The sequence below is a fragment of the Camelus bactrianus genome, chromosome 1, assembly GCF_048773025.1.
Source record: "Camelus bactrianus isolate YW-2024 breed Bactrian camel chromosome 1, ASM4877302v1, whole genome shotgun sequence".
Lineage (NCBI taxonomy): Eukaryota > Metazoa > Chordata > Mammalia > Artiodactyla > Camelidae > Camelus > Camelus bactrianus.
Genome location: NC_133539.1, coordinates 51,984,041 through 52,009,671, shown reverse-complemented (window position 1 = coordinate 52,009,671; position 25,631 = coordinate 51,984,041). Strand labels below are relative to the sequence as shown.

The 25,631-nt window shown below is 38.1% G+C and overlaps 1 protein-coding gene across 22 annotated transcripts in view; it reads left to right on the top strand.

Moving 5' to 3' along the window:
• Positions 1-25,631, top strand: part of ZBTB20 (zinc finger and BTB domain containing 20) — a 758,521-nt gene that overhangs the window by 386,893 nt on the left and 345,997 nt on the right. Inside the window, exon 1 of one of the 22 annotated variants that reach the window (XM_045507295.2) lies at positions 361-448. The exons of the other annotated variants lie outside the window; for them this stretch is intronic. The gene's annotated coding sequence lies outside the window, so the exon portion shown is untranslated. Of the gene's footprint in view, positions 1-360; positions 449-25,631 lie in introns of those variants that run through there. 22 annotated transcript variants of the gene reach the window in all.

The window sequence follows — 25,631 nt, the reverse complement described above, 5'->3', positions numbered from 1 at the left end:
CATCCAGCTGCCCCCAAAATACGCCCTTGCCTTGTCACACTCTTCCACAGGAAACTGATATGACAGAGGCAGCAAAATTTTTACTCCTTCTACTGGCCTTTTGGCTCCTCCTGCTTATTTGGAGTTTTGAGTTAAATTTTTCAAGTTAATATTTAACTCATGAGATAACTGTTTACAAAACTGTTGGTTGATAATCAAGGATTTTTCCCTGGATTAATATAGTTAAAGTTTAACTTAGTGGAACAACACATAAAAAATAAATATATATGTATATAATTAAATAAAAGTATTAGCTCTGGGAATTCTGCTGATATGTTCTCATGGGTCAAAATGAGATATTTGTTCTAGTCTAGATAAAAGAAGACCTTGATCATGGGTCTGGCAGGCTGACTTTGTGGAAGAATTTAAGCAGAAAGGGAAGCCAGCGTTTACTCGCAGGTGGCAGGTGGTAAGCAAATAATGGGAATAGCCCTATTTTTCTTAGGAAAATGCTCTTTATTCATATTCCTGGTAATATCGCATTCTAAAGAAGTTGTCGGGATCTCTCCAAATAGTATATTTGGATAATTTGGGGTTTTGATCAGCTCTGTGCTATCTTATGATATTTTATCATGTCATGACTTTATATGTTACATCATCGTCAAAACTTGGAGTCAGACATGGGATGAGAAATCACTCTGTTCAAGTACTGCCCTCCAGCTATATCTGTAAGTCAAAAAGGACTGTTTCTTTTCCTTAGACAAACTCAAGCTCGATCTGGCAATTACTAGAGTGTATCTTTAAAGAAATCTTCAGGCTTTTACTAGGATTCAGGGGTACAGCCTAGCACTGAAACCATATTCGTGTTACTTGGTTTACTTGGTTTTCATCCTTACTTATTGCAATGTAGACCTCAAGGAAAATTGTTAGAAGAAACTGGGTGTATTAATTAAGTGAATCTGGGAGAACTATGAATTGTTGCAAATATGTGAATTTCAAGTTCAATATGAAGGTCTCTGAAATTCTGGGCCATTGAAGACACTCAATGTCCTGATATGTTTTGCCCATATGTAAAACTTTGTCCATTTGACAAGTTTCTAGGTAAAAGATCATTTATGGATATTCAAAAGTTAGTTTCTAATAACTTTAGCTGCAAGAATAAACAAGCTTCAAGCCAAACCAAGAACTAGATTTTCTGCTCTATTAATGCATTTCAAAGTCATAAAGCCACACATTGAAAACCTAGATATCTCACAAGCCCCTTCTGAGTGTTGATTATTTTGCTAAATATGCTGTGTTTATCTCAAATCAGAAGTAACTTGAGGCTGAATTACTAGCAACAGATTTCAAATTTGATGAGACAAATAGGTTTTAAGTGCACAATAAGGTGGTAGGAAAAACTGGGAGGAGAGATGTCCCAGAAGATAGCCACAGTGTTCTAAGTAAGAGGAAGTGATTAATCGTATTAAATTACTGCTGAAAAGATGAAGAAGATGCAAATAAAAATGGGACCATCAGATCTGGCAACAGCAGGTATGGTAGAATACAATGAAGAAAAGTCTCATTGGAATAGGTTGAGGAAAGCATAGTAAGTGAAGATATGGTAATAGCTAATATAGATAATTCTTTCAATAAATTTTGCTATGAAAGAAAGATAAATGGGAAGCAACTGGGGAGAGACTTGGGATCAAGAGCATATCATCAAGATTTGCAAAGTATGGTAGTTTTTTGTCTCATTTTGTGTTTTGCATTTGTTTAATTTGCTTCTCCAGTTGGGGAAAAAGAAAACATGAACAAGAATCAAAATCTCAAATCTAGGTAAAAAGAAATAAGGAAAAAGGGCAAATCCTGGTAAAATGTAAAAGGTATTAGTTAATATTCAACAGATCTGGATTCTAGTTCAAATTCTAGCAGCTATTGGCACCATGACCCTAAATAACATTTCTGTGACTATCAGTCTAGTTATTTATTGATAACATCTTAGGCCCACTTATAATATTCTAATTCTATGAAGGAAAAAATATTAGACATAGTTCAGAAATCTCTCTGTAGTGGAAATAAAACATATCATTTTTAACCAGTTCCAAAGCCTTTTATTATTCAAAAGCACACACATCTTGTTAGTTAACCCTCACAAGACTGCTATGATGTAAGTGGTTATATTGGTTTATTTAGCAGAGAAAGAAATCAAGGCTCTGAAAGATTAAGTCACTGGCAAAATCATACAATGTGCCAACAGCCGAGGCAGGGCTTAAACCCAGATTTTCAGAATATAAGTCAAAGATTCTTCCTACTGTGTAGTACCCTCCCTCTGCTTGTCCTCGTAGGCTTTTTTGTTGTTGTTTTGTTTTGTTTCTTCCCCTCACTTTTCAGTAAATACCCTTTTCCACTTCTGGTCCAAGTTCCCATTATTTTTCTTTCTTCCCATTCCACTTTCCCTAGGACTTTCTGGGAATGTCCACCTCCCTAAATATCTGACTTTCTTCTTAAAACAGAACCAAATGCACAGGCTTGGGGGTCTCTATTAAGTGCATAGGGAGAACAATTCCACACCAAAACATTTTACTAGTCTAGTGAGCTTGTGTTTCAAACGGCCCATGGAAGATCAACGCTCTGACCACAATGGCCAGGGTTAGCAGTGGAAACTACTTCATAATATCTTGTCATTTGGGCATCTAAGCTTTTAAAACCAGAGAATGGAAAGGGAAGAGCCAGAAAGTGGGAGATGGGAAGTAGGAGAAGAGATGTGGTACAGAGGGTACAAGTGCTGCTTAGTGTAGGCCCTGCAGACCAAAAGTTATTGTGTTTCTAACACTATTGATTTTTTCAGCAGCTGATATTTCAATCTGGGTGCAGTGTGTCTGTGAGTCTACGCACACTGTCAAGAAGAAATATGATAGTGTCTTAAAAGATTAATAATATCGCTGGTCCTCTGGAGGCCTGTCTTAATTCACTGGCCTGTTCCCTGGCATGTACTGTAATTTATCTAGTCTGATTTGAATAGCAAATGGCAATCGGCTGCCATTAGGGAAATGGGCATCATTCTTATTGATCCAGCATGGGCTGGATTTTATTTAAGGAGAACTGCAAAATGTTATTACCTTTAGGAAGAGAAACTGAAAAGGGAGCTTTTCCCTTGTGTATTTTGGAAGGGTTCTACCTTAAAAAGGGGGGACTGGAGTGTGGATTTAGGAGAACAGAGGGAGATGATGATCCTATTGTGTGAACAGGGACATGTACAGACTGTTTTCAGCATAATTGTTTACCAGCAGGAAAGATGCTCATGATTATGAGAAAGAGGCTGTGGGCCTCTGAGGTTAGACCATTGGAGAGCTAGTCAGATCTGACCTGTTTCATTGTCCAACTTTGTGAAAAGCTCCGAGCTGCACAGAATCCACTTGTCAGTCTGTAAAATGGGCTAAGAAAAAAAAATCTACTGGTCATGTATAAGGTTTATTTAGTGTTTGCTTCACATCCTGAGAGCCATGGTTAAAAGGGTGCTGGGGAATAAAACAGAAAAATCAAAGAGGGCCTTTTGCACATTGGGGGTTGTGGTTTCAATATTTATTATTGCTCTTCACTTAGATCTCTTGAAGGGACATGTTATGCGCTGGGTGAAGCATGACGAACTAGCCTCATAATTCTCATTAAGCATAATGGGCATCTCTCAGGTTAATATTGAATATATTGACTTTAATGTTCACCTGTTAGTGGCAAATCTAAGCCTGCACTTATACCTTGCTTTACAGAATCAAGGAAAGCTGCCAGCATTAAGGTAGCACATGTGGGAGACAGCCAGACCCTGTCTGCATACCCACTACCTTTGCCACAGGGACGGAGGCTGAACATGCCATTCCACTCAGAGCTTGTTGGAAATGTGCTATGAAGAAACACACACATACCCTATCTCTAACCTTCCTTAGCAGCCCCAGGAAGGGAAAAGGGTATGAGAAAGGTGGTGAGAGGAAATACTCATTTCTACTGAAATTCTTCTCCATTCCACCTCGGGTTGTTATGGAAAGAAACGATAATGTGCTACAGGAAATGGCCAAGTATAAAAGCAATAAAATAAATTGAAAATGACTTTGTTTTTTCTGAGCAGCAGTAATTGCTATATGTTGTGATGTTTGCATAAGGAATTAGTTAATGTGTAGCAGAATGGCATGTGATACTTTTTATTTGCCTGATGACTATAGTCTCTGAGTGAATGACTTATTAAGGTTAATAAAGAAAAATTTGCTTGTGACTTGTAATGATCCAATTGCTAGAATTTAGCATCCCCTTATGCATTGTTGCCTAAAGGGGAGAAGGAAAAAAACCCACACACATTAATGGCCGACTGGCTATGATTTTTTATAGTGGTGTGAGAACAAACAATGTCTTCTAAATTGTTGGTCTGTCTATCTTTCTGCCTGCCTGGGCAGGAACGTTATGGCTTTCTTAATTCTCCTGTGTGATTTATCATCCTAAATTCATTGTTTTGCATAACTCTGCTCAAAATGAAGAAATGTCATTATTTTGCAGCGAAAAAGTTGTCATTTGCATAATGCCTGCCATTAATTATTGTGAGACTAATGCAGTTGTTGATATTTTTAGGGCACAGTGGTACAGCCTGCACCTTGTGTAATGTCATTCTGAAAACATTGGTAGTTAATAGGTGCCACAACATTGCACAAATGGAAAAGAAGATGATGAAGAAGAAGGGGACACAATGGAACAGGCTGTGATCTTTATTTAGCTTTTTTTTTCTTCCTGAAATGCTTGGTGAGGAAAGACTATAAAAGGAAGCGCGAATAGAGCAGGGAGCTGTGACATCCAAGAGAACAAAGGGATTGAAAAACAGAGGTTTTCTGTTTAGGCTGAATTAGTTTAACCTGGGATCTAGCCAGTTTAATGGAGGAAGTCCTGTCTCCTCGGTTTTGGCTTACCTACTTAACCAAAGCCCTGAACAGAATGCAGGGTTGTGCTTCCTTAAACCATCAATTAGGATAAGGGTTTGCTCTGAAGCACGCTCGTCTCGTGGAAGAATTCTCATAACTGGGCACTTAGTCCAAGTTAAAAGGACACACCACAGTTTCACGGAGGAGAGCTGAAGACTATGATTTTCAGGTTCTGATTAATCAGTCTTCCGTACTGCACTTATTTCGACATTTGTATCTAGAGCCCATAGCTTTTCTCTCCTGCAAAAACCAGAGGAATGCTGTAGCATATTAGGGTGACAGTTTTTTTTTTTCCTCTGTATCTTGCAATAGAACTAACTTTTGCATCTGATTTTGTAGGGCAAGAGCCTACCAAGGCTTTCTATTTCACAGGTAAATGAAAGTCAGTTATAAAAATTCGATCAGAGATGAAACTCATTACACTGAGTCTGGGAGGCATAAATATTACAAATGTTACAAATGTAGGTAACTGTTGATCTTCTTAGGCATGGGAGCTTAAAAAAAAACACACTCACATCAAACAGAATTTTTTCCCTAATTTCACTCTTTCGTGGGTATTATAAATTTAGATATTTCTTCTTTATCATTAAATGTAAAAGACACAAAAGAAATGGAGCCTCAAAAGTAGATCTAGTTGCTAAGACTGACCAGAGATATTTAGAAGATAGTGCCCTTCAGTATTTAAAACTGGACATTATAAACTCTTGGGAAAATGCCATATTTTTCAGACCTCAGTTCAGATTGTGATGGCTATTGTGTGCCAAAGATTGACTACTCTTTTGGAGCCTCCTTAAAGCAAGATGATGCTTGTAAGAGGGCCATAGAATCGGAGGAGACCACCAGGGTCTGTCCCAGTTTGTCATAATAAATTCCTCAGCAGAATTGGGGCTGGGATAGTTTTGTAGATCTCACCTTGGATTATGGAACTTAATCTGCATGTGTTCAGTTCTGAGGTATGTAGAAAACATGCATACTGAGTTAGGAAAATTTTAATTCCCCACAGTGACATCACCATCATAAATTAGCACATTTGGGGGTGTAAAAAACAGATGAGCCCGTGCATCAATCGAGACCAGTCTCCATTGCTGCTTCTCACTTCCCTCTTTCTTCTGAGGAAAAGGAAATTGTCCTAACACCCAAATTAATATCCTCTGATTATAATAAAATCAATACAAGCATACAGTTTTAAAATATAAGCAAGAGGGCCAACATAGGGGGAAAAGGAAAGAAAATGAAAGAAGGGATTTGCACTTCATATAGTATACCAGGACAAGTCTAATTTTTAATCCTCTTCTGTTTGTAGCCTCGAAATGCCTACTTATCTGTGTTATACTCTATAGCTGTATATAAATCCTCCATTTAGATATATATGAAATCTGATCATTAAATTAGCAAGCTATATTGTGATGAGGGTGATCGGTTCACCTTCGCTAGCCCAGAATTTTTCCTGTTTTATCATTGACAATGCCACATCCTAAGAATCTCCTCGGTCTCAGGCAAACCAAAGCAGGTGGTACCCTAACCATGATGGATACTCTCAAAGCATATTGACTTAATGGTTGTATTATATATTTCATCTTATATTTGAAAAGGCTTTCACATTTAGTAAACAGACTGCTATTAGAAACCCCCTTTTTTTAAACATCCATTTGCTAAAGCATTTTACCTAACTATACGAGACAGATGAGTAAAGAGGTGTAGATTTTCATGCATTGAGTGTCTAGCACTTTGATCAGCAATATTCTGAAAAGTAGCAGTCTCATAGTAAATAATCAGCATCAGCTCTGATCCTCTGTGTTCAGGAAATAATTTTAAAGCTCAAGTCTTCCATAGAAACAGGGTAGGAATCCATATGTTAGTTGGCATGATTTTCATCACCTAACATCTGATAATCATGTCAGACTGGCATTCTTTAATACTCACTGATTCCTGCCAGGACTTTGAACTTCTTTATCCTTTGCTTTGGAGTTTTTCTCCTTTTACAGCCAGACTGTGCTAAGAACTGGGGATGCAAGATAGGTAAGACATAGTTCTTCACAATGAGTTTTTCGATCTAATCTATGAAGGGAAAAAAAAAAAAACTGCAGTAATGAATTTTATATATCCTTTGTCTAACTGGGGCAATTGCTTTATTCACTGAGATTAGTTAACACTATCACAAAGCTTAGAAATAGAGGAAAAGCACTTAAATTATGTTGTGTGTTTCATGGATCAGTTTGTTCATTTGTTTAATAAACATTACTGAAGCTCTTCTATCTACTCAGCAATGTTCTGAATTCTTTTGGACACAAAGAGGAGCTATACTTGGTACTTTTACAGATAAAAGGATGCCTCACTTCCCCTCCAGACTGGAAACTCCTCAGGCACAAGACTACACATCAGCCTTTCATGCCAGTCTAAATCACCAGGATCAGTTGGGCTGGGAAAACCTTCCCCTTTGTAAACTCTGAGGTATTATTTTTAGGTAACTATCTAGTTTGACTTTACTTCTCCCAAGAACTGTATTCTAAGACCTGAGCTGTAGCATGTAAGCGGGTGCCCAGTTTGGCCTGTGCAGTCAGACGGAAAGAACAGTGGCCTCTGGGACAATCTGGAACAGCCACTACATCATGCAGAATAAAGATCTTCCATTTAAAGTTGATGTGGCTGGGATGAGATTGATAAGTACTGGAGCACTTTATCCATCCACTTATTCATTCAGTCACTTACAGTCTACCAACCACCTTTAATGTTTCAGGCATAGTTCTAGTAACTGAAAATATAGTGAGAAATTAAACAAAGTCTCCTATAAAACTTATTTTGGAGTGAAAGGAGAGAAAGCCAATAATTAAATAAACAATAAGTGTTTATTTAATGATAAGATCTGGGAAAAAATAATGCAATGTAAGGGGGTAGAAAAGAGGGGTAAATAATGGAGAAAGTGCTGTTTGAAATAAGGTAAGTAGAAGACATCTCACTGAGCAGGAGACATCTGAGCAAAGATTTAAATAATGAAAAGGAACTCAGCATGGGATGGTCAGGAGGAAAAGGGTTGGGGGTGGACGGAACAGATATTGTAGAGTAAGATCACCTTTTTTGTTAATTTTTTTTTCTGGCAGGGAGGAGGTAATTAGGTTTATTTGTTTATTTTTAGAGGAGGTACTGGGGCTTGAACCCAGGACCTCATGCATGCCAAGCATGCGCTCTACCACTTGAGCTATCTCCTCTCCCTAAGTAAGAACAATTTTATTCCAGGAAGAACATGGTAACAACTGACAGGAAGTCAAAAGAGGGTTTTTTTAAAAGGCTATGTGATCTGATTCATAAATAAAAGAGATCTCTGGCTACTCTGTGGGAATAAACTAAAGGGGGCAGGCATGGAGCTAGAAGACCAGTTAGGACTTATTGTGGTAGCTGAGTATGAGATGGGCCATGGCAGTGGAAGGAATGAGAAGTGATTCAGTTCTGAATAGTTTGGTGGTAATTTGAAGGCAGTTGCTGAGGGGCTTTATGTGGTGTAGATTAGAAAGAAAACCATGAAGTGTGATGAGTCTCAGGTGTTTGGCCTGAGCAACTAGATGAATAGTAGTGTCATTAACTCCACGGACTTGTGTGCTATGGGGATATGGAAGAAAGGGCAGGTTTGGGAGCAGAGATCATTATGAGTTAATTTGGGGACATGTTGACTTTGAAATGCTTATCAAAGTGAAACTCAGTAGGCAATTCAATACATAACTCAGGGACTCAAAGGAGGAATTAGGGCTGGAGGTGCAAACTCTTCCCCACTTCCTTTTGTTTTTTTGTTTTTGTTTTTTTTTTTTTCACTTATACATAAGTATTTCCTTTGGAATGTAAGTATGGAGTGCAAGAAATGGACACTGAGCACTTTCTGGAGGTATATATGCAGACCCTGTTATTTGATGATGAATATACAGATGTTACTTTCTTTCATTCTGCTGTCTTTTGAAAGTCCTGCATGTGTACAGCAAAGAGGTACAACAAAACTATGTGAACACTTCCTGAGGATACATGTGGTTTATGATCTCACTGGGATATAAGACAAACAGAAATTATTATCTCCATAATGATCTAAGACAGAGGGGAAAACCCATTTTCTGTAGTTTATTAATGTGAGTGAAATTAGTGTGAGTTAGAAGGGAGGTAAAACTTGAACCCAGTTTTGGAACTGGGGAAGATTTTAATAGGCAGTAAGGAGCAGGCATGGCTTTCCACATAGGGAGATGTCAGGAGCAGATGTAGAAAGACATGGTTAACTTTGTTTTTAGAGAGAAGAAAGGATGGAGAACTAGGAGATTAGGAGCAGAATTTTTGTGTTTGTGAAGTTAAGGGAGATGAATTTATAATGGTTGAACTTACCCAGTCACATTGATCCTCATCTGTAGAGTATTTCACAATCACTTTTGGAGCTTAAAAATATGGATGCCTGGGTATCACTTCCTGGAAATTCTGACTTCACAGGTCTTGGAAGTGTCCTGCCATTCGTATTTTTCACAGGGAGCTTCTTCCAGACACATCTCCTCCCTAAAACTGTGATTTTTAACTAGAATTAATAGTCCTGCTGGACTCAGAGAGAGAGCTGTCTCCAGTCTTCATTCTAGCATGGGCTCCTAAGCTGGCTCTTTTTGTTTCAAAATGTTTATTTCTCTACTTGCACAAAAGTTGAAGTTTGTAGCTTTCTCTGTCTTTAGTTTATGCTATAGGCATAAGTTGTGGTTTTATTTTCTCTCCTTGTTGATCTACATTACTTCTGGAAGATATTTGGAGGGATCAAATTTAGTTTGCTGCCATCATCCAGTGGGAACCCAGATTGGTTTCAGGAGTAACTCCCTGCCTGCAAATTGGTTTCAAGAGTAACTCTCTGCCTTTATAAGTGGTTGCTACACTGCTGTATATCTTGGGCACCTAAATTTATAATCCCATAGACTCAACGTACAAACTTGTGATGCTTCACTTTATCTATTTGAAATTGCCCTGATGAGATTAAAAACTTGGGTTATTAAGAAGTCTGTGTTTTGGATTCTAAAGAAACCTCTAAATTTGGATGTCAGATGTTATTGTACACACGGTACAATTAAGAAATTCTAAGGAGAGGTTCTGCGGAGATCATTCCAGATCCAGGGCTGCTCCAGGAGCCTTTGTGGCAGGAGTTCATGGAACTTCACTGTAGTAGACTAAATATCATGCTTGGCTTTTCTCCACATTTCTGCCTAATTTTCTTTCAGTGTGAAGAGACCATATATCTTTTGTCCTGTTCTATAACTTGGAACCCCCTGTAGCCTGTCTTGGCTCCTCCATTTTCTTCCTACTTTGTGGTCTCTTGCACAATCACCTATGGCTGACTGTGGGTGTACAGGTGAGTAAAAGTTGTGGAAGAGGGGGCATCTCTCACAAGGAGCTGTCAGTAGAAGTACAGGGATTCTTACATCAGATGCCACATAGGGAATTAGACTGCATTGAACTAAGCTTCTCCTTATTTAACCAAACCTATGATGATTTTTTTCTGAATGATTGACTCTATATGTTTTATTTATTCTTTATAGCATCAACGTCTATTGAACAATATAGCATTGGTGAAATAAATGAAAGAGTATGGAAATCCTAAAGGGCATAAGTGTTATGTGTGTGTCTAAATAATGTAACTTAATGATATTAATTGCTATTATGGAACCTGAGTTGAAAGCAAAATTTAGGACTTTAGGATAAATAGGAACAGAAGCCCTGGATCTGAATTTTAAGTTTCCATATTAGTAGCTCGCAGGCCATTGGAATTTTTCTACGGAGAAGCCTAAGACTAAAATCATAGGGCTAGTAAAGGTTTTTATTTAAGAGGGGAGTGTCTATCATAACTACATAGTCTCAAACACTAAAGATTTTAGAAAGCAACGTGTACTAGCTAGGATGAAAATGCCCATAGAAAATCACTTTTTAGGACTTTGGGAAAAGAAGGTTAGTGTAGATTAATATGTTAAGTAATATTTTGTTGTAAAATTATTTATGGAAAAATACATTGTGGAAAAGTTTAAAACAAACAAAAATTTCTTAAAATTCCTCTGCCCATAAATAACCACTTTTAGTGTTTTCATCTATATCTTCCAGTCTTTCCATTATATGTATACATGTGTATCACTTCTTAAACAATATTTAACTTAGCTATAATTACTTATACAATAAATCAGCCTTTACATATTATGGATTAATATGCTGTCATTTATTAATAGTCCCAAAACATTTTTTGTGTTATTAAGTAGTATTCAAAATATTATTTTTAATAGCTTCATAGTATTCCAACATACAGATGTATTATTTATTTAATCAACTCTCAATTGTCAAACAAGGTTTTCAGTTTTTCACAGGTGTAGGTAAACCATGATAGGCATCCTTACTTCTAAATCTTTGTGTAGATCTTTGATTATTTCCTTTAGATAAATTCATTAATGTGAAATTTCTGAGTCAAACAGCATTCATATCTTTTAAAGCTTTTAATGCATATGGCTAAGAAGCTCTCCCAAAAGTTGTGCCAATTCTATTCTGTCTCTGGTAACATCTTAAAGTTTCCCTTCAAAAGAAACTTGATTTAAAGCTGTACCACTACTCTTCTCTAAGTCCCATCTGGTCCACCAGTTACAGAAGACTAATTTAACTCTTACCTTAAAGTTACATTTATAGTAATGGAAATATTTTGTAGATCATTTATGCTATAAATGAGACAATTTAAAGAATGTAATTTGACAGTGGAATTAGAATGTGTCCCTTTCTTATGCCTGCTCTGTATAAGCATTCTGCTTCCCCTGGATAACAAACAGGAAAAGAACGATATAAAAATCCCTCACTTCTCTTATTTGGACTGATGGAGCACCCGTCATGTACTAGGCACTGAATTCAGCATGCAGGAGATGTGAGTCCTGCCCCTCTGAAACCATCCAGTTCCGTGCAAAAGGCATTATATGACGTGGGCTTGTAAGACAATGCCCTGTTGTTAAAGTACTTGAACCATATGCTACAGGCAGACTACAGGACACCTGTGCTCCACACTAGCAGGTTGACTGTGTGAATAAGCCTTAATATCTACGGAGTCTGAGAGAAGGAAAAGTGTGGGTATCTGTTTCAACTCTAGAATAATACTGAAAACTCAAGTAGGAGTATTTACCCTGTGGGGGTAAATAGACAAAAGTGGTAGACTAGAACTAGGTGATAGGTTGAGGAGAGAAAAAATCTACTTGTTCCCACTTCTCCCACTGTGTTCCCTCCAGGAGAGTCTGCACCACTGGAGGCAGGAGGCCAGGTTCCTCTATGTGTTAGCTTGGAGTTCCTGAGGTTTTCCAAACTGCTTAGGGAAATGGTGTAGCATGGATATAAAGACTATTTTCTTGTAAGGACAATGGGACAGTATTTGAAACTGGGCCTTTCATGAGGAATGAGAAGTCACGATGGACCGGGGACCTCCTGCAGCATTGGAGTGCTGGAGTGCACTTTGTCATTCCACAAGGAGGTTTGATGGGGGATGGGGGTTGCTTGACAGGGAATTAAAGGAGGGTCCCTAACCCACTGCTTGGACCAAAAAGGCTTTCCCACTGTTCCTTAGTTAGCTATAAGTGGCGTGAGTTGGAGGGACAATTGTAACAGTGACATAAAAATTCCAAATAATCCTTCTGAATAGATGTGCACACATTTAGAAAATGCATAATAAATGACATATAGTGAAAATGTAAACAAGCCATTTAATAACACTTTAATGCTTGATTCTGATCTCTTAATTAAAATGTGCATAAAAGAAAACAATGGTGGAACATCTGTGTGTGTTATTGGGATGGCAGGATTTATGCTGCACCCTGGGCTTTTTTGTTCACATCTCAGTGTGCATGAACATGCGAGGGTTTCCTCTGTAAGGCACAGTTACCCGTTTGAGCCCCGCAGAGTGTATCTTCCCACCTCCCTTCATCTGGCTGTGGTTCTCTCCTCTTTCCTTTTCTCTTACATTGAAAACTATGGTTTGTTCTCTGCTTAAAGTACTCTCATCATTTGATCTGAAAGCCACTCTTCACCCCACCCCTATAACCTGAAACCCTGACCTAACCCTGACTCAGCCCTGTTATCTCAGCAGATGTACACAGCATTACCTAATGGTTTTGGCCTCGGTGAATAATCTCAAAGAGCCTTGGGGAAAGTATGGCCCTTTATATCTGTGACCTTGCAGCAGTTATTACTCAGCTGGACACTATGGGGTTTAGATGTTAGAGACAGAAATTCTGTTCACCCCTGCTGGTGATTCTTTTTATTATTATTCACTTGGGGGATGTATCTCTGAGCTTCATTTTGCCCAATTGTTAGAGTAGCAGCAATCACGGAAGTCAAAGGTTATTAAGTACTTTAAGATCTTCCAGTGAAAATGTTACACCGTGAAATGCTGTTATTGCTGTCATTCCTTGGAACATACCTGATCACCCAGAAGTTTATCTTTGATTAAACGAGCGTGAAAAGTACCTCAGAAGAATTTTGTATCATTTATACAATAGGAAGTCATAGCCAAAAGGCCTTCTTAAACATATAATAATTAACATTTAATGCCCCTGTTTGTGAAGAAGACATTGCTCTGGGACTATCTCTAATCCTCACAGTGTTCCTGCAAAATAGGTGGCTTTATTCTTTGTTCCACAAGTGATGAGACTGAGATTCAGAGCTGTTTAAGTGATGTGCCATAATTTATATTACTAATAAGTGGAAGACCTGGGATTCATACTCAATCAGTCTCTCTCTCAAGGCCATGATCTTTCCACAACATCAGGCCCCATCGTAGGACAGCTCCCATGTCCTTGTACACCAGAGCTAGCTGGTGTTCTGAAAGAGTTAAGTAAAATGTACCCTGTTTGTGACAAACGTCTGAAACTTGTTTTTATAACTTGGACGTAATTCACAAATAAAGAGTAATTATCAGTATGTCACAGATGAGGAGCTGCATGTATGGATCAGTGTAATTTCTGTTCCTTGGCTTATGGATGCAGTATGCCCCAGGGAGTTTCACAGATCCACATGGCATCTCCTTGTGCCGGGTTCTGTGTGAGCTGAACAAAGTGTAAAACTCCTGCATGTGGGGATAGCTCATGACTGGTTACTAGCTGAGGAAATTTGTGTAAAATTACCTTACCATATGTGGACGTCGTTTCTTTTCTGAGTTTGTTCCTAGCACTTCAGTGGGGGCTAAATACTAGCTGTTGGTACTAGCTTTGTGTTTTTTGACGGGCACTGATTTTTGGAAGTGTTTTGCCCCAGGAGAGGAAGAAGAAGAGGGGCTGTGGTTCTGTCTTCCCATTGCTTCCTTGTGCCTCTATTTCCCATCTGATTCAATTGTATCCGTTTGCTCTAATCCTTTGACGAAAAGGACATAAAATGTTCATAGACTGGAAGTTATTAAGACATTAAATCACGTAAGACTACCCGTGGGGTGTTTTTTTCGGTCTGAATTTTGCATATTTCAGCTTTCTAGTAGATGGTATGTGCTGCATACAGGGGATCTGTCACTTCTACCTGAGCCACTCTTCTTGACTTTTTTCTTAGGCTGAGAGGATCCCTGCTTTAGGTCTGTTATGTATCCTGAAACAGACTAGTTACTGGGATTATATGATGGTTAGGCTGTGATGGTGGTGGTGGCTGTTGTGGTGGGGCGGTTCATAGGACATTCAGGTGTGTATAGAGGAAAGCATTATGATCTAATGGGAAAAACATGGGCTTTGGAGAATCACAGGAGCTCAGCTCTTTTGCTGTGTTGTTTTGGGAGAGTTATCTAATCCAACAAGCTTCAGATTTTTTATTTTTATTTTATTTTATTTTATTTTTATTGTTACAATCCCTACTTTATAGACATACCATACAGATTAAATGAGTAACAACCCCTACGTTATAGACATACCGTACAGATTAAATGAGATAGCATATTTAAACATTTGAAACAGTGCCTGACCCTCGGTGAATGTTGATTGCTTAGATTTCACGCATCAAGAAAAGGGAAAAATAGAAATGAGTGGAACTTAGAAGATAATACAGGATTTGAGAAAAAATGTTCCCATCATTTCAGTTCAACATAGTGGAAGAGTGTTTGTCTAGAAGCAAAGATTTGGGTTCTACTTCCAGCCCTGCCACGAAAAATCGTTGCTTTTAGCCTCTGAGTATCTCAGTTTCCTTGTTTTTAAAAATGAATAAATTGGAATAAATGATCTTTATTTAGTTATATAGTTTTGCCTTCTGAAGATTTTTGGTCTTCCCAGAGTTGTCTAGGGCTGTCAGTCAGTAGTGTGTGTGTCTCAGAGGCCAACAGCCAAGTATCTAGAAAGGCCTATTGTTGGGATAGGCTTCTCCCTGTGCAGCTATGTTTACATGTACATTCATGTTCTTTGTATATTTGTCATGTGTCAGAGTATTTATGCACCTGCATGCTTGTTGAACTAAGCACTCTAGCATACATTCATACATTTTTGTGGGTATGTGTGTTTATATATAACCTATATATATACAGTATGTGTGTATATATATAAATATATGTCTGTGTGTATGAGAAACAGATGCACTGTAGGCAGATAAAGCAGATAAATATAGATCCAAATAGAAGCAAAGCATATAAATATAGACGTTATATAGAGTGAAAGCAAGCAGATCAGCACCATTTCATTATTGCTGGAAGTCTTTGTAATAAAAGAGGTGGGAATCAGTAACTGACATTGAAATTATTGATTGAATGACACTGTCAGATCAGAAGGCATGGTGTAAGGTAAGAAAATAAGCTTTCTTTCAACTTTGAGGAGCAATTAGCAGGAAGATTTGTTACTTTTAATTACTTGATTTATGAAAGTTTTTAGATGCTACCTAGTGTGTGTTTTTTTAAATACAGATATATCACCTTTCCTAAAAATACTGCCAGACAACAAAAAATAATACATAAGAAAAGAACACCTGTTCCAATCCTGAGAAAGGACTTGACAAAGGTGACAAGATCTCTCTTCTTTGCAGGCTGTGATTGGCAGCTCTTTCCTGTTTCTAGGTATGGACAGATGAGTTGGTTTTATTCTATGTGGTTTTTCACAAGCCCCCCCCCCCCCCCCGCCGAAGTCTTTAAGGAAGCCCATTTAAAGGAGATATTTTGAAGCACAAGGCCAAAGTCACCATTGTTGAGTTATTTTTGTGGGGACGCTTGCAATTGTGTTTAGTATGTTGTGTGAGTAAAACTGGGCTTCCATCTGTTACTTTCATGTCACTGTTTTCACCAGTCAAAATAACTGGTTGTGAGTTTTTGCTTTATTTTGTTTTGTTTTAGTGGAAAGGGTATTGTGAGTTATTTTTAGCAGGTTCGATTTAACTGGGTAATTTTTTTTAATGTTGCAAGTTATATCTTGATCATGTGTTTGAATACATGAAAATAAGGAGTGCCTCCTCTTTCCCCCAAGTCTCACCTGTCTCCCTCAACAGATCGTGTGTCTTCTTCAGCATTGTTATAACATGCAAAGAAGCTGAATTGTGAAGAAGCCCTTGAAACTGAGCAGATACAAATTCTGCTTTGCCCAACACCACAAAACTGTCACAGTCACTGTCATTGCTTTTCCTGCTGATTCACTTACTATTGCTTTTCCTTATGGGAGTGGGGAGAGGGGGCCCAGAAGGTGGTCTGGTTCTCTCCTCTTTTGTGCTTCTTCTAAGCTAGAAGTTAGTGTTTCTTCCTTCCTGCTCCCAATCAAATTCAGACTTGAGGGAACAAAGGCAGCAAGGACAGGGCAATAAGGATTCATTAAAAGTTGAGGAATAAATAAGCACTGCCAAAGGACTATTCGTTCTTCCTTTCAGATCTCTTTGGCTGCTGTGCCTTTAAGTCCTTCACCAAATTGTGATTTTAAAGAATATATTAAGGAAAGTGTCCCAGAAATCTTGAGAATAATATCTCTCTCTCTCTCTCACACACACGCTAATATAGTAGTGAAAGATTCATCCCAAAAAACTGTATTGTATGAAAAATGGAGTGTACTCTCTACTTTATAAATTATTTTCAAAGAATCCTTCCTAGCAGTGTGTATAAAGTTGGTAAACGCTATAGTACTTCAAACTGTAAACTTTCCAAAACTGCTGTTATTTGTTTGATGATTCTAATGTTATCTTCAACACATGTTTATTTATGAAAGTATTATAAAATAATATGTCTGTATATAAAAGATTCAGTGTAGATAAGTAAACTTTCGAAAAATAATAATTTGCCACATTAACATAATGAAACAAAGCCTTTATCTTTACACACACACACGTACACACACATTCCTCTTGTTCTTTGTTTCTTTTCTCTTGGCTTAACGTATTTACTGTTTAGATTTTGTCAAGTACTTTATAATAATTACCATAAATTTTGGCAAGAACGAAAAAAACTGTATACACACACACATACACACATATATCTACATACACAGCCATATTGAATTGTTAATGTATTAATCATTGGAATTTATCTGCACTGTATTTTTTTACCTTTATCTAGTATACATCTTTAAGGGAATTTTTAAGAACACTCAAATATCTGGTCTGATTTAAAGGTCCCTGGGAGACTGTGCTTCCTTTCCTATGACAAGGGCCATTTTCCAAATATGAATTTAGAAAACAAGAATTTACCATCCCCTTAAGCAAAGCAAGAACCTGTTTCCTTTTAGGAGTCATTTGTCTTTCCCACCACAGCTTGGAACATGTGGTGGCTCTCATTACTGGCACAGAGAATGTTTTTTGGTTAGATGGCTTCATATTCTGCTCCTGACCTTACAGTACAGGTGGGCCTGGGAGTCAACCAGATCCTACTCCTCCCCTGCACAACATTTTAATTAGCTCTGTGTCCTTAAGCAGGTTAGCCAACAGCTCTGTCACTCAGTTGCTAATCTATGAAACTTAGGCTAATCTTACAAACTTCACAGGGGATTTGTATTAAACGGAATATTATTAAAGAAGTATGTAGCCCATAATATGTGCTCAATAAATGCTAGCTTCCGTCTGGCCTGTTAATTTTTATTTATGTCTATGATGTCCTCCTCCCCACTGTGGAACAACATCATAGTCTAGACAATTAGACATCAGAGCCAATGCTAGAGACGTAGGGGCAAGGAATTTTTTAAATTGTTAATTGTCTAATAGCCACCCTGAGAATGGGCTTATGAAGAAAAGATCTAAGGAAATGATCAGGAATTTCTTCCTTCTGTACTTGTAATGTTTTCTAGTTAGCAAAGCGGAGTGGGAGACCTGTCAACAAAGTGTTGCTGAAATCCTATTTACATCAATGCAGTGGAAAGAAGTAGCTATCCAAGTGATATACATTCAGCCTTTTAAAATAACAGAACATCCTTCTGTTCCCCCTTCATACACCAAGTTCCAGTCCTTCATTGCAAGTGGACATTGCTCAGTTTAGCTTCCTGTAGATTAGGTTCCCTGATTAGCACCTGCTCTTTTTTTAGGGCCAGATGTGTGGTCAGAATCTAAATGTCGTTGAAATGGCTGAATAGTTGCTGTCTGTATTTCTTTTTAAGGAATAAGAAGGGAAAAAAAAGAAAAAACCTCCCACTCTAAGATATCTAGAGCTACATTTCAGCCTGGAGCTGATCATTTTAGCTGAATTGTAAACACCATAAGAGTTAAGCTTTATAAGGGAAACAATGACAAAATCAAAACAATTCTGGCAGCAATGTCCCTGTTACACTAAGACCTTTTTCTCAGGTCCAAGTTCTCTTTTAACCTTCTCAGACTTCACTTTCTGTGTAACTGCAAATTTAGTGTGCAGCTCTCTGACTTTTTTTGGAATTGAGAGTTTGGCCAGTATCATTAAACCACGTAAAGCCACTACGATTTTTCTGGATCTCCTCCTGCTATGCCATAATCAGTCTCAAAATAGTTATGTCTGTGGAATGGAAAGAAAGAAAAGGAAACAGAAAGGTGACCTGGTGTCGTGGAAAATGAGTGGTCGGGTCTGGAGATTGTGGCCTTTGCCCTCGGCCCTGCTGTGAGGAGGGCTAGGCCACTGTTACACAGGCAAAGCCTGCAGCTGCGTTTACCCTCAGGTTCTCAGTATCTTGTTGCAGGTTTTCTGTCTGTTTGGTTGGTTTTTTTTTATGTCTATTTCAAAGACCTGATCATGACAAGACACGGAATTCAAATTTTTTGTTCCTTTATGACTTCTGAGGATCACAAATCACATTCACAGAAAATGATTTTTATGAAGAAGAGTAATAATTAAAAGTTGGAGAAACAGGTGAAAAATGAGAGAAAGGGAATAATTAGAGGTCAGGTATGGAGACAAATGTGTGAGAAACAGAGCAAAAGAGACTGCAAAGATCTAAAGTATGAGAGGAGGAAGAAGAGGAGGAAGAGGAGACTCAGATTAAGAGTGGAATATTCAGTATAAGATAACTTTGAGGTGAACATTTTACAGAATGTAAGGATTCCTTGTCTTGTTAAAAAAAATCTTTTGAAATCTTTCTTTATGGCATTTAAAATAAGATTCAATTTATGCAGCTTTGACTTATTCTATGCTGTGGAGAAATGAACTGTGAGCTTTAGGTGCTAGTCCTAGATCTGTCTTAAAGTGTATACCCCTGAGAAAATCACCTTCTGAGTTTCAGAGTCTTCACATATGAAATGAAGGGGCCAGGCACATTCTCATCCACCTTTACAAATCCAGGAAATGAAACAGCACCCAGGGTGGTCATGCTGACATACTGCCAGGATGCTTACTGAAGGAAGTTGCTGAATTAGATTAGATTGTACTAATGAATAAAGTTTAAGAAAACAAAAACAACACTTTTGGATGTTTTCACTGACATGTCCATGCTCGGTCCCAGATAAATTAATAAGATGGCAGCCTTACATTATAAAAAGTGTTTGGCTACCATTGCCAAACACACTTTTAGTTAAATCTTCAACTGGAATTTTTGAGATTGTATTTGCAACTCTTTCTAAAGTCCTCATTCTCCAATTAACTGAAAGATGGCATTTCTGACTTTCTAATCCAGAAATTTAAAACTGTTTAACCAAGAAAATGGAAATCAGTATGTTCTTGGTTGCCCTTCTTATTAATTTAAATTTGCATAACCTAATCAAAACCCAACCTGCCTTGCCCTTCAACAGCAAGCTATATTCTCTCCCATTACTAAATGGCTCCATTCTTCTCAGTATTTTCTGAAAGATGAATTATGTGCTATCCCATGACTTTTCCTTTAGCATGTATCCATGGAAATTAAAATGGACTTCTCTGTGCCCAAGACTGAAATGAAAAATAGTCCAAAGGGCTAGTGGAAATGAGCAGAAAACTTTGCTGATGTTATCAGTATTTTAATTTTTGTTAAGCTTTTTTTCCCTAATCAAATGGAACTTAAATCAGCTGATGCCAAAATAACTGATACTTTCTCTGCTTCATTATTTTGTGTCTGCAGCCTAAGTGCAACCTAAGATTTTCCTGTAAATCATTGGAATATATTATTTTCTGAGGCTTTTCTAGTATACTTTTCCTACAGAGATGTTTCTCCCATAATCACTTTACTGTTTCAATAAATATTTGCTGAGCATAGGGAACGTGCCAAGCACCGTGCTAGGTGCTAGATATAAGCTGTGTGCACAGAACCGTCGGTCATGAATGCATCTCTGAAAATGGACAACTAAAATGGATGAAAAGAGATCACTGGGTGATCAGAAATGAAACCCCAGACTCTTGTTCTTTCTTTTGGATGACCTCCTGAGATTTTTCCCAGTCGCCACTGACAAGCCCACATTCAGGAAGGATGCAGACTCTCTGCCTTGCTCTCTAGCCGGTCATTAATAAAGAGGACTCCTGTTTCTCTTTCTCCCTTAGGGCCTGTCCTCAGCTATAGGAGGCACTCAGGTATAGGAGGGCCTGTGCCTAACAGAAGAATCCACTTCATCTTCCTAGCCTCAGATTTGGGAACTCACTGTGTAGTGTGGGAAGCACCGGGCAGCCTCAGAGGGCTGGGGGTATCTGTAACCATCCAGATCAAATGTTAAATTTTATGTGCTCTCCATAAGCACAGTATACGTAATTGTTTACATTTCTTTTACAAGCATGTTCATCTGTTTAGAATCTCTCCTCGTTTTGCCATTTTCACTTCCATTGTCCTCTATCGGGCTGTTCTGTGTAGCCAAATGACGTGTGGCATGTCTTCTTCAAAGTAAAACAGTGACCTATTCGAAGATTTCTAAATGCATTCTTCATGCATTTTTAAAGGAGATGGGTAAAATTGAACATATTTCTCCTTGCCTTGATGATATCCCTGTGTGTCTTTCAAATGATATTCGTGACTAGGTAAACTAGTTGGACCATAACATGGGCTATCACAGATACAGATTCACAAAGGCATAGAGAGAATGATAAATAAGTGCATATGGAGAAGTCTGACAGTTTAGTGGAATCGCTTTCAAGTAATTTGACACATTAGTACTTTCAGACATTCACCTGCCAGTAATCCTCATTAGAAATAAGATTGGAATATTGGGGTCACTAGCTCAAGTTCATTTTTCTGAGACCTGAACAATAACTGAAAGTCAGAGCTAGAGGGAATAAGAATCAAACTATTTCAGGCGATAGAATTATTTTCTTTAAATGAGCTCTTTCTCTCGGTCCTCTGTTTCTCCGTTTTCCTCTCCGTTTCTTTCTCTTTTTTCCTCCCTCCCCCTCCTGCTCCTTTCTTTTAAGTGTTCTGAATTCATTAGATGGCAGAGTGTAAATCAATAGTAAACGCTAACCGCCTACTCTCTACTCAGTTACGCAACATCGCATAACCGGTACACAGAGACAAAAAGGGAAAAAGCACACACAGCCTTTACATTCAAAAGCTCTTGCATAATTTTACTTTCCACAGCCAAAAAGAAAAAAAAAAGGAAATAACAGATGGGGAAAACTTACAGTTTTTTTTTCCCTTTTCTCAGACTGTTGAGAAGGGAGTCAGCTAACATCCATGACCATTTCTAGTTGCCCTGGGCTGCGGCAAAACATCCCATAATTGTCAGTGCCTTAACCGGCTTTAAAACAGGATTTGGTGACCCTCCATGATGTGGTAAATTTTCCAGGTAATATAAGACTAAAATTATTCTGAGGCGTTTAACGCTGACTTGGTTTTTACTTATTTTGTGAAAAATCAACAACATTTAAAGTATGAAATGCATTTTAAAATAGAAAGGATAAGGAAGACAGCTGTGTGTGTGTATGTGTGTGTTTTCATTTGAAATGTATCCTGATGTAATATTTATGTAAAAAGCTGGTTATATAAACTCTGTCTTTCTCTTACTTTTTACTTTGGGGGCTGTATAAAGCTCTACTGTGTTTTTCTCATGACAAAGTACATTCAAACCCCAAAGTCTTAATGAAAGAGAAAAACATCTAGATGCTACAGCAGACACTTAATTCAAACTCCCTATAGAATTTGTCCCCTGAGCAACAGTTCCATTTAAGAACCTGTAGTTTCTGGAATTCTCATTTCAAACTTTCTGTCGCACTATTCCTTGGAACACCTTTGAATTCATTGTACTGTCTTGAAGTCTCAAATGTATAATGAAAGTTTCGTTTTGTTTTTGTCTCTCGTTCTCTCTTTGTAACTCTCCACTCCTTTCCCACACTCACTACTTTTCATTGGAGTAACTTCGTTCCCAGCTTAAATGGGACACAGTGAGGTTTATATGAGGTTTGTCGGTCTTCCTTCCCTGTTATAATACCTTGTTTCACTTAACTGACTGATGTCTTCTGGGAACCGAGAGGGGTTGTCTGATGAGGGGGGTTGGGGGCTTTGGGGGTTTGTTTTGTCCTTCCTATTTTAGTTCCTATCAGATGGCTGTAAAATGGCTACAAAATGCTGGGGAGCGCAGCACTAGGCATCGTGAGGTTTCTGCCAGAAGAAAGTAAGGTCAGGTGTGAGAGGCGCAGCGCGGCAGCAGCTCCCAGCCTTCTTAGCGCCATCGGAGAAGGTGAAAGTGGGCGGGAGGGGGTGGGTCTGAGCAGGAGCCACTGAGGCACCTCAGCTCTGTGTATTTGGGGTCATGTCGTTCCTTTGGGTCAGTTGGAAAGGCCATACGAAATTGGTTTATGTGGTTTTACTGAAGGTAGGCGGTGAGTTTTGCTTTACTTTTTAAAAAAGATTCAGGCTATTTCCTAGTTTGTTTAACTTTCTCTTATATGTTAGCTATTGAATTTGGGATTCCTTTAGTATGGAAAAATCTGTTGCATAAAGATAAAAATCAAAGCTTGGAGAGTTTTGTCTGGTTTTTCATATTTCATTGCCTGAATATGTGGCTCTCTGTTGTAACAACTGAATGATCAAGGTCACTGGGGTTATCATATCTCTGTATGTATGATGACATGGGAACAGCTTTTGTTGTCTTAATATGAATAATGACCAAGCTAGCGTATGTTTTTAAGTATTTTATAAATACATTTCCTTTTAGCTTTTTTCTTCCTTGAAAGAATCTATAGCTCAGATAGATTTGTTTGTGGAAAAATAATGAAAATTGGTCAAAATATTCATCTTCAAGCAGGGAATCATATTCACACATATATTCTTCACGAGGGACACAGCTGAGTGTGGATTCCAATAGGCAGTTTTGTATGTGTGTACCTGGTTATCAAAATGAATTCTGCACCATGTAAAATGTTTCTTTCTAATGTAATTTTAACATGATTAATCATCTTAACTAAGCACTTATTTTTGGTGTATACAGGGAGTCATTTAGAATGCTCTCATTTTCAAATGGGTTTGCCTGGGTTTAAAAGAAACCTTAGAACTTTATAGAGGAGCATTTTCTTGATTGTCAAAAATAGTTGGCGCCATCTGGTTATAAAAGAAGTAGAGGAAGATGTCTTTGAGTAAAACATCTTTGGATTTTTTTTCCGTGCCTCAGTTTATTAGAGTAGCTTCCAATTCGATCTCGGTGGGTTTTTGCACTCTCTGAACCATGCTCAGGGCAGAACTTTCAACGCCAGTGAATGCCAACTGATTCTATTCCTCCCTCATTTTCATTTGTAGCCACGGCCCTGGGAACATGTAGGCTACTTCTAGCTTTTTTTCTGCAGTGTAGGAACCAGGCTTAGGCAGGGCTGGCAGGGCTGGCAGGCCTAAACTTTCTATTTCCAAGGGCATGCAAGAAGCTAGGGCAAGTTTTTTTAATTTTCTAATTTTTCAGAAGTCTTTCACAACTCTTTAAACCTGGCTTCTCGTTGCTGTTGGCAGCAGTAAAAGATATTTTTTAATGTTGCAACAAGAACCTCAGTCACCAAGTTACCTTTTTGAGAAGAATCACTCTAGTTGTGCCTGGCACATAGTAGCTGCTTCATGAATATTTTACCATGTTTTGGTGAGCTGCAGTGCTGTTCCTCGCAGTGCTTCTGCAGGTAAGCAGTAAGCCATGCAAGTAGTAAAGGGGTAAGATGAAATCCTACACAGTGCTCTTCAAGCTTCAGCAATGGACAGATCATTCCATTGTATAAGAAGCCCTTTCTGTCCTGTCTCTGTCTTTCTAAAAGTGACAAATTGCAGAGAGCAATTTTATATCTTTCCTAGAGGTCCTTTTTAATGGTCAGTACTGCACAGACCATTGGTTCATTTTAAAAACATAATTTTGGGCAAGGTCCTTTGGTGATCCTCGTTAAGTTTCATATGCAAATATGTTCGGTACAAATGATTCTGGGTTTCAAATATACTCCTGCTGCACCCTGCCACAGGGTCCTTTGAATCTTGGCTTTTCTCATTTTCCCAGGGCAATTATTTTTTAGACTTCTTTTGTTTATATAGGTCGTAGGATGATGACAAGAGACAACTTTTATATAGAATTCTTCTTTTATATAGTGTTTCATTACTTTTAGCTCCAATAATTCCTGATATTCCTAAATCAATTTTGGCTTAAGTTATTATGCTTAATAATTATTTTCAGAGCTTCATTCTGGTGGTGATATTGAGGGTGGGAGGTGATCTCTCGTAAAACCACCTATGGCGTCTCCATTATAAAAACAGTGAAAAGACATGCATGTGGAATTATTGATAGACTGCTGCTTGTTAGGGAAGCAATTTTTAAAATGCAGATTATATAATATTTGGGGATTTTGTTGCTCCACAGTAGAAGCTTTTTAAATGTTAATTTGGGGTTTGTTTTGTTGCTCTGTGACTTAGCATAAAAGGTTTTGGTTTTAAAAGGTTTCAGTTCACTCGTTCCAGTTGCCTTACAGGACTTGGAATATAATGCTATACATTTATTTATACTCATGAAAGAGGATGAGGCCAGTAACTCACAACTCTTGAAACCAGGGGTAAATAATCCATAGCTTGTTCTACCGCCATTGCCACAATATTTATTCCCAGAACACAAGTAACAAACAACCCCAAACAAGGAGAAACCAGTTTGTTTTTATTTACAAAATGTTTAATCAAAAGTACAGTAAAGTTCAAATGGAGCTGCAAATCCTGGTGGTTCACAATGGTTTGATTTATTTTTTTAAACAGACCATGGATAATTAACCATAAAACATAACTTTCTCAACACAAGTTACAATGAATTGCAGAAATAGGCAGCAAGTCATTTACAACTGGTTGCAACTGGTTAGAGCTTTAAAGTTAAACACACAGGCAGCTACAGAAGCGCTTTCTCAGGGCACAGCTGTATTTTCATTCTCAAAAGGGAGCGTCCTTTACTTTTTATATAGTATCAGTAAGTCAG